Here is a 9,294-nt window from a genome sequence, read left to right as displayed (position 1 = left end):
TGTGAATATTTCACTCCCAAATTAGCTTAGCTTGATATTTTCAGTTACTCAGGAAGTTCCAACCTCAAACGGTTGACTGTAGTCTTAGTTCTCTAATGAAAGCTGGAGGTAAAATGCATGATTTAAACATGGTAGAGAAAGATGTTTTCCAACTGTGTGGATTGCAAAATGAGGTAAGAATTTGGGCTGCAGGGAATGAGGGTGGGATTGAGGTGATAAAATAATGCTCCTGATAAGACTCTAGTGTCTACACAGGGAAAGTGGTTCACAGGTACAGAGTTTTCAAGGATGAGAGACCTTAAAAGAGTGCTATAATTCATAAAATTGTAAATGTGCTTATAATTTGTATAAGAATAAGCACATATGGAAATTCTTGTTCTAACAGGTTATGAAAGGGAATATTAAGAGAAAGAGGTAAGAGAATGGAAACAGGTTAAATTTATAACTGATAATGGAATGATTAATTTCACTGAGAAAAATACATACTGTAAAGTGTTACACAGATGCAGCATATTATTGTTATGAAATAAAGTGTAAAACTTATCATGGAAGCTTATAGGAGAGAAAACATTAAAAGGCAAGTACAAGATATTTACCATTTTAAAAAAGTGAACAAGTCCAGGTAAAAATTTAGGAGAACATTCAAATAAAATATCTTACATTCGATGCCATATAGAAAGGAAAATGTGTATATATGTGTGTGTGTGTGTGTGTGTATATATATATGTACATATACATACATATATATGAGCTTGAAATTAAAAATCATGTATTAAGATTTTGTTTGATGACTTACTAAGTGAAAAAAGTGACTTTTACCTGTTGGAGAAATTGAGATGTCATAATTTAGGATGGAAAATTTTCTTTATCCTTGATAAAAGTAGCAATCAATTTAGATAGCAATTCAGAGGAGGAAAAAGATGATTTCTAATTCTTGTTAAAATACTTCATTTATTTCTTCATTCCTTTGGTATTTTGAGTGCCTTTATAATAGCTGCTTAAACTATTTGCTAGATAATTCCAACATCTGTGTCATGTCAGCACAGCTTCTGTTGATTGTCTTTCCCCATGCAAGTCCAAATTCTCATGGCTATTCATATGATGAGTAATTTTGGATTGTCTTCTGGTCATTTTTGATAAATATTTTGTTAGGAGACTCTTTGTTTAAATATCTGGAACATATCCAAATTTTTGGTTTGAGCAGACAATCACTCTAGCTAGGTTGAGGCCTTCTGCGGGCCCTGGCTCCAGTTCAGTTTTCAGAGCCCTTGTAGTGTTATTCGGATATTTCTTGCAAGGGCATCAACCAGTGGCCAACCTTGAGTGTGGGCAATGTTCTGCTATGCAGAGTTTAGGCTTCAGTGTCTTTGGTATATTAGAGTTGGGTGTAGGCACACACAGCTCGTGTGTCTGTGGAGGGGGTGTGCAGGAATTTGCTACGCTCTAATCACATGGTGAGGTTTTTTTTCTGGTGACCAGACACTCCCTTGAAACTATACAGAACCTTCACGGTGAGTGATCACTAGCATAACAAAGTTACTTCTTCTATGACTCAAGAAATTGAAAAAAATTATAATGATTTTTGAAGCTCCTTGCCAGGAATCAGAGCCAAAGACCAAATATATTTATTACAACACAGTTTTCAGTCACCCAGGTGGTGCTAGTGGTAAAGAATCCCCCTGCCAATGCAGGAGATACAAGAGATGCAGGTTCAATCCCTGGGTGGGGAAGATCCCCTGAGGTAGGCAATGGGACCCCGCTCAAGTATTCTTGCCTGAAAAATTCCATGGGTAGAGGAGCCTAGTAGGCTACAGCTCATGGCACTGCAGAGAGTCAGACATGACTAAGCACAGAAAACAAAAACAAAAAGTTAAGCACAGTTTGAAAAGTATCAGAACTTTGATATGGCAGAAATATTGGAATGATCACACTGGAAACTTTTTTAAAACTGTGACTGACATGCTAATGAATCCAATGCAAAATATAGACAGCATGAAGAATAAATAGGTAGTGTAAGGAGGGACATAGAAATTATAAGAAAGGAAAAAAAAAAAAGAAATGTCAGAGAATCAAAAACACTTACAAAAATAAAGAGTGTCTGATGGTTTCATTAATAGATTAGAATAGCTCATGGCTGAGCAGAGAATCTCTGAGTTTAGGACATAGCAACAGAAACATCCAAAACTGAAAAGTTGAAAGAAAACAACCAAAGAAAAAAAAAGAAAAGAAAACCCAAAACAATATCCAAGAACTGTGGGATAACTACAAAAAGTGTAACATGTAATGGGGACACCAAAAGGAGAAGAAAGAAACAATATTTTAAGAAACGGTGACTGAGAATTTACGCCAAATTAATATCAGACAGTAAAGCACAGATCTAGGAAGCTCAGAGAAAACCAAGCAGCATAAATCTGTGTGCACACACACACATACCTCTATCAAATAAATCTGGATATATCATAGTCAAATTGCAGAATGTCAAACAAAAATTGAGAAAAAATTTGGAAAGAAGCAGGGAAAAAAAAAATTACCTTGCACCTTTTGTTACCTAAGAAGCCAGGTAAACAAGCAAAGTGGAGTGAAATGTTCAAATTGAGAGGGAAAAAATTATATATATACCAACCTAGAATTCTATATTCTATGAAATCCCCTTCAAAGTGAAGGGGAAATAAAGATTTTTTTCCAGAAAAAGAAAACTTCAGGGAATTTGTAGCCAGCAAACCTTCCTTGTAAGAATGTTAAAATAAGGAAGGAATAGAAAGAGGTAAGGAAAGTGATACAGGTCAGAACCTAGGATCTACCTTAAGGAATAAATGAGAAAATTTAAAATGTGTCTTTCTTATTCTTAATTGATCACACTGGTAACAGTTTGTTCAAAATAATGACTGTATTAGTTTCTTGTAGTTTATGCATAAGTGGAATGGATGACAGTAACTATGTAAGGGACAAGAGTATACTTCAGATTATTTTGTTATAAGATATTGCACTACTCTTTTGAGGTTTACAGTATTAATTGAAAGCATATTTGAGCTAGTTGTAATTTTGTATTCCAAGCTTCAGGGCAATCACTAAAAATATTTTTTTTAAAAAGAAAGAAGTACAATGGATACAAGATAGGAAAGAAAATGAAATAATCTAAGCTGCCCAATAAAACCACATAAGGCTGAAAAAGTAGAAGACAAAATAGAAACAAAGAACAATAGCAACAAATAGAAAACATTAACAAATATGGCAGATATTAATTCATCTGTTTAAATAATCATCTTCATGTCAATGGTTTAAATATACCAGCTAAAAGAAATTGTCAGAGTGAAACAAAAATAAGATTCAATTTTGTATTTTCTATAAAAAATCCACTCTAAAGATGAAGATATATGTAGTAAAAAAAAGAAAGAAAGAAGCGGATGGAGAAAGATATTCCCTGTGAATACTAATCAAAAGAAAGCTGGAGTAGCTACACTATATTAATTTCATGCACAGCAACTTCTAAACCAGAAAACTTATCAGGGAGAAAGAAGGACATTACATAATCATAAAACAATTAATTCTCCAAGAAGGCACAACAATTCTTTTGTATGTGAACCTAACAACAGTGTCAAGACATAAGGCAGAACCTGATGGAACTGCTAGGAGAGACAGGTGAGTTCACTATTAGAGCTGAAGACTTCTGTAACCCTCTGTCAGAGATGGGCAGACCCATCCAGCAGAAAATCACAAGACAGTTGTGATTCTAACAGTGCCATCAACCAACTGTATATAAAATAATTGACATTTATAAGCTACTTTATTTAATGACAGAAGAATATACATTTGTCTCGAGGTTATGTCGAATATTTGCCATGTGAGACCACATTCTGAGAAATTATAGCTTAAAAAATTAAAAGAATAGAAATCATATAATGTATGTGCTCAGGCCATAGTGGAATTAGACTAGAATCAGATGGCTACCTAGAAATATAACTAGAAAATCCTAAATACAGGAGATTTAACAACATCTTTCTAAACAATACATGAGTCAAAGAGGACATTTCAAGAAAAATTTAAAAATATTTTTAACTAAATGAAAATATAACTTCAGAATTTGTGACATAGAGTAAAATAAGTGTTTAGAGGAAAGTTTACTGCATTGAATGCATATATTCAAAAAGAATAAATATCTAAAAACAAATATCTAAGCTTTAACCATAGTAAACTAGAAAAAGAAGGGAAAACGCAAAGTGAAAAGAAATGAAATTGAACAGCAGAAATCAACAGAGACAATCAATGAAATCAAAAGCTGGCTCCTTGAAAAAGATCAATAAAATTGATAAGCCTCTACGAAACAGAGCTGGTTCTTCAGAAGAAATAAATAAAATTGGTAAACCTCAAGCGAACTGAGGAAAACGGAGAGAAGACACAAATCAACAATATTAGAAACAAAAAAGGGGAAATACTACAGAATCTTTGGATATCAAAAAGACAGTGAAAGAAAATTCTGAAAATACCTAATCCTACAAATTCATTGTACAGCCTTGCTTCACTTGGATCTTAACAGTCTGTGGGACTGCAGAGTTGGCAGGACTGAGCGACTAACACACACACACGCACAATACTGTAGAGTCCTTGGACAGCAAAAAGACGGTGAAAGAAAACTATGAAAAATTAAAAAAAAACTTAATCCCACGGATTCATTGTACAGTCTTTCTTCACTCGGATCTTAACGTCTATACATTTCACAAACACATATACTGAAGGAGGCTAAGTTTCTAATTACTATAAAATGTATTGAGCTATATATGGTTCATTGTTTAAAAGCAAGTGAGCTGGAGTTCCTTTTGTTCAACATCTGGAAGAAAACTATTATTCTTATTCTAGATCAGCACTTTTGAATCAACTTTCTACAATGGTGGAAATATTCCACATCAGTGCAACCACAATTGTAGCCACATGGAGCTGGTGAGCACTTGAAACGTGGCTAGGTTTTAAATTTTTATTTAATTATATTTTATTTAAATTTTAATACTCAAATGTGATTAATGACTATCCTATTGCACAGCAGTTCTAAAGGCTTCCCTTGTGGCTCAGCTGGTAAAGAATCTGCCTGCAATGCAGGAGACCTGGATTCAATCCCTGGGTTGGGAAGACCCCTGGAGAAGGGAAAGCCAACCCACTCCAGTATTCTGGCCTAGAGAATTCCATGGACTATATGGTCAATGGGGCCGCAAAGGGTTGGATACGATAGACTAACTTTCGCTTCACTTCACTTCTAAAGGTATGGTTTGGATCTAGACCTTAAACCACATAGAGAAGAATTTTTTCACCACCATTTTTTACCACCAATGTCAGGAGTAGAGTAGCAAAATCAACACATATTTGAAAACAAATTCTTGTTTACATCTTGTGAAAAAGTGTACAGTTATAGATGGTAGACAATAATCAGATATTTATCTTTTGTGTTTATACAAATGAGTACCTGAACAAGGTATTACGCAAGGATTGATTTCAAAAGATCTGATGCTTGTGGTCATTCAGAAGATATTATGTTAGAAAAGCCATATACATGCAGTGCAAGAATAAAGCCTCGACAAAAATTCTAACTGGGGAAAAACTATGGTAGAAGTGTAATTCATGGTTACAAGGATGGGCTTTGAAAATGAACAAGAGAGTGTGAGCCTTGGTTGGCCACTGGTAGCTGTGTGATACTGGCAAGTTACATAGACTCTGTGAGATTCATTCATTTTACTGCTGAAGTGAAATGAATACTAATAATAGTTTAATAACTTTTAGGATACAATGACTTGGACAATATATACACTATATATGTAAAATTTCATATAATTAACGGCTTGTTGTGTGTCTTAAGCATACAATTATACAGATTCAAAGAGATGTAAATATTAAAAAAAAGAGCATCCTTGGTATGCAGGAGAAATTACTTTGCTAGTAAACAAGTAAATAGATCTCCAGTATTTCCAAATGCATAAGAATGGAAATATGCAACTGTTTATTTACAAGTGCCTGTGAATATAAGTTTATACCACTGAGAGGCAGTATAACATTAGATTAAACAGGACTTTAGCACAGAAACTGTATTCTTGCCTGGAGAATCCCAGGCACAGAGGAGCCTGGTGGGCTACAGTCCACCGGGTCACAAAGAGTCAGACATGACTGAGAGACTTTACTTTCACTTTCTTTCACTTTTTAGCACAGAAACAAATTTGTGTACAAATCTCAGCTATTTTATTCAGTGATTCTGTGAATTCAACCAGATATGGTAACTTTTTTTTTCTTCCAGATATGGTAACCTTTTTAAAGCTCAACATTCAGAAAACTCAGATAATGGCATCTGGTCCCATCACTTCATGGCAAACAGACAGGGAAACAGTGGAAACAGTGGCTGACTTTATATCTATATCTTGGGGGCTCCAAATCACTGCAGATGGTAATTGCAGCCATGAAATTAAAAGATGCTTACTCCTTGGAAGGAAAGTTATGACCAACCTAGACAGCATATTAAAAAGCAGAGACATTACTTTGTCAACAAAGGTCCGTCTAGTCAAGGTTATGGTTTTTCCAGTAGTCATATATGGATGTGAGAGTTGGACTATAAAGAAAGCTGAGCACTGAAGAATTGATGCTTTTGAACTGTGGTGTTGGAGAAGACTCTTGAGAGTCCCTTGGACTGCAGGGAGATCCAACCAGTCCATCCTAAAAGAAATCAGTCCTGGGTGTTCATTGGAAGGACTGATGTTAAAGCTGAAACTCCAATACTTTGGCCACCTGATGTGAAGAGCTGACTCATTGGAAAAGACCCTGATGCTGGGAAAGATTGAAGCAGGAGGAGAAGGGAACGACAGAGGATGAGATGGTTAGATGGCATCACTGACTCAATGGACATGAGTTTGAGTAAACTCCGGGAGTTGGTGATGGACAGGGAGGCCTGGCATGCTGCAGTTCATGGGGTCACAAAGAGTTGGACACGACTGAGCCACTGAACTGAACTGAACCTTTTTAAGTCAAATATAAAGTGGAAATAATGATGTCTGTCTTGACTGCATCACATTATGCTTGTGGTAAGGCATCTTCAATTTTATTTATAACATATTATACATATGTATTCATCCAGCCCATCATTTTGTATGATGTACTCTGCATGTAAGTTAAATAAGCTGGTGTCAATATACAGCCTTGACATATTTCTTTCCCAGTTTTGAACCAGTCCATTATTCCATGTCCAGCTCTAACTGTTGCTTCTTGACCAGTTTCTCAGGAGGCAGGTAAGGTGGTCTGGTATTCCCATCTCTTTAAGAATTTTCCACAGTTTGTTGTGATTCACACAGTCAAAGGCTTTAGCTTAGTCAACAAAGCAGAAGTAGATGTTTCCTGGAACTCCCTTGCTTTCTCCACGATCTAACAGATACTGGAAATTTGATATCTTCCTCTGCCTCTTCAAAACCCAGTTTGTACAACTCGCAATTTTTCATTCATCTACTGCTGAAGCTTAGCTTGAAAAAGTTTGAGCATTACCTTGTTAGCATGTGAAATGAGTACAATTGTACAGTAGTTTGAACATTCTTTGGCACTGCCCTTCTTTGGCAGTGGAATGAAAACTGACCTTTTGCAGTCCTGTCTGTGGCCACTGCTGAGTTTTCTGCTGACATAGTGAGTGAAGAAGTTTAACAGCATCATCTTTTAGAATTTGAAATAACTCAACTGGAATTCTGTCACCTTCACTACCTTTGTTCATAGTAATGCTTCCTAAGGCCCACTTCACTTCACACTCCAGAATGCCTGGCTTTAGGTGACTGGCCACATCATTGTGGTTATCCAGGCCATTAATCCAGGTCATTTTTTGTACAGTTCTTCTGTGTATTCTTGTCACCTCTTCTTAATCTCTTCTGTTTCTGTTAGGTCCTTGCTGTTTCTGTCCTTTATCATGCCCATTCTTGCATACAGTGTTCCCTTGATAGCTCCAGTCTTCTTGAAGAGATCTTTAGTCTTTTCCATTCTACTGCTTTCCTCTATTTCAGTACAGGTATGCATTTTATTAATATAGAAACCTTTTTAATAATATTTCAAAATCTTTTATGGATCAATAAATTTTGGACCAAGCAAATCTCCTTCGAAGAATTTATCATAAGGAAATAAATGGTCTCCTATATGATACGCATTTCGAAAATATTTAAAATAGTAAAATAATTATAAACAACTTTAATGTCTCTATATATGAGCTAGGTTAAATTATGGTACATTTATACTATACACTTAGAGAAGGAAACAGTAACCCAGTCCAGTATTCTTACCTGAAAAATCCCATGGACAGAGGAGCCTGGGGGGCTACTAAACAATACTACAGAAAACAATACAGACATTAAAAACAATAATGTAGTGCTACAAATATTGCTATAAAGATCGAAATTTTTTTTTAATTTTATATTGGAGTATAGCCAACTGACCATGTTGTGATAGTTTCAGATGCACAGCAAAGGGACTCAGCCATACACATACATGTATCCATTCTCCCCAAACTCCCCTCCCTTCCAGGCTACCATATAACATTGAGCAAAGTTTACTGTGCTATATAGTAGGTCCTTGTCAGTTATCCATTTTAAAAATAGCAGTGTGTACATGTCCATCCCAAACTACCTAACTATTCCTCCCCACATCTTTCCCCATGGCAACCATATATTTATTCTCTAGGTCTGTGGGTCTCTTTTGTAAATAAGTACATTCATATCATTTCTTTTTCTATTCTGTATATAAAGGATGCCAAAAAATATTTCTGCTTCTCTGTCTGACTTACTTCACTCAGTATGACAATCTCTAAGTCCATCCATGTTGCTGCAAATGGTATCTTGTTCTTTTTAACAGTAAGTAATATTCCACTGTGTATATGTATGGCATCCTCCTTATCCATTCCTCTGTCAATGTACATTTATGTTGCTTCCTTGTCTTGGCTATTGTTAACAGTGCTGCAGTGAATATTGGGATGCATGCATCTTTTAGGATCATGTTTTTCTCTGGATACATGCCCAGGACTGGAATTGCAGAATCATATGGTAGTTTTGTTTTCAGTTTTTGAAGCCATCTCCATACTGTTCTTCATAGTGGCTATACCAATTTACATTCCCACCAACAGTGTAGGTGGATTCCCTTCTCTTTACTCTCTAGCATTTATTATTTGGAGTTTTTGATGATAGCCATTTTCACTGGCATGAGGTGATATCTCATTGCAGTTTGTTTTACATTTCTCTAGTTATTAGAGATGCTGAACATCTTTTGATGTGTCTCTTGGCTATCCATGTGTCTTCTTTG

At 35.6% G+C, this 9,294-nt stretch overlaps 1 protein-coding gene across 2 annotated transcripts in view; it reads left to right on the top strand.

Moving 5' to 3' along the window:
- The first annotated feature begins 62 nt into the window (after window positions 1-62).
- LOC110143547 (C-type lectin domain family 2 member D11-like) overlaps window positions 63-9,294 on the top strand; it is a 35,639-nt gene continuing 26,407 nt past the window's right edge. Inside the window, exons 1-2 of one of the 2 annotated variants that reach the window (XM_070464021.1) lie at window positions 63-173; window positions 6,275-7,052. The gene's annotated coding sequence lies outside the window, so the exon portion shown is untranslated. The remainder of the gene's footprint in view (window positions 174-6,274; window positions 7,053-9,294) is intronic. The other variant, XM_070464024.1, reaches the window with a different exon arrangement.

The sequence above is a fragment of the Odocoileus virginianus genome, unplaced genomic scaffold, assembly GCF_023699985.2.
Source record: "Odocoileus virginianus isolate 20LAN1187 ecotype Illinois unplaced genomic scaffold, Ovbor_1.2 Unplaced_Contig_11, whole genome shotgun sequence".
Lineage (NCBI taxonomy): Eukaryota > Metazoa > Chordata > Mammalia > Artiodactyla > Cervidae > Odocoileus > Odocoileus virginianus.
Note: the sequence above shows the minus strand (reverse complement) of the source record. Positions and strands in the feature narration are given on the sequence as shown.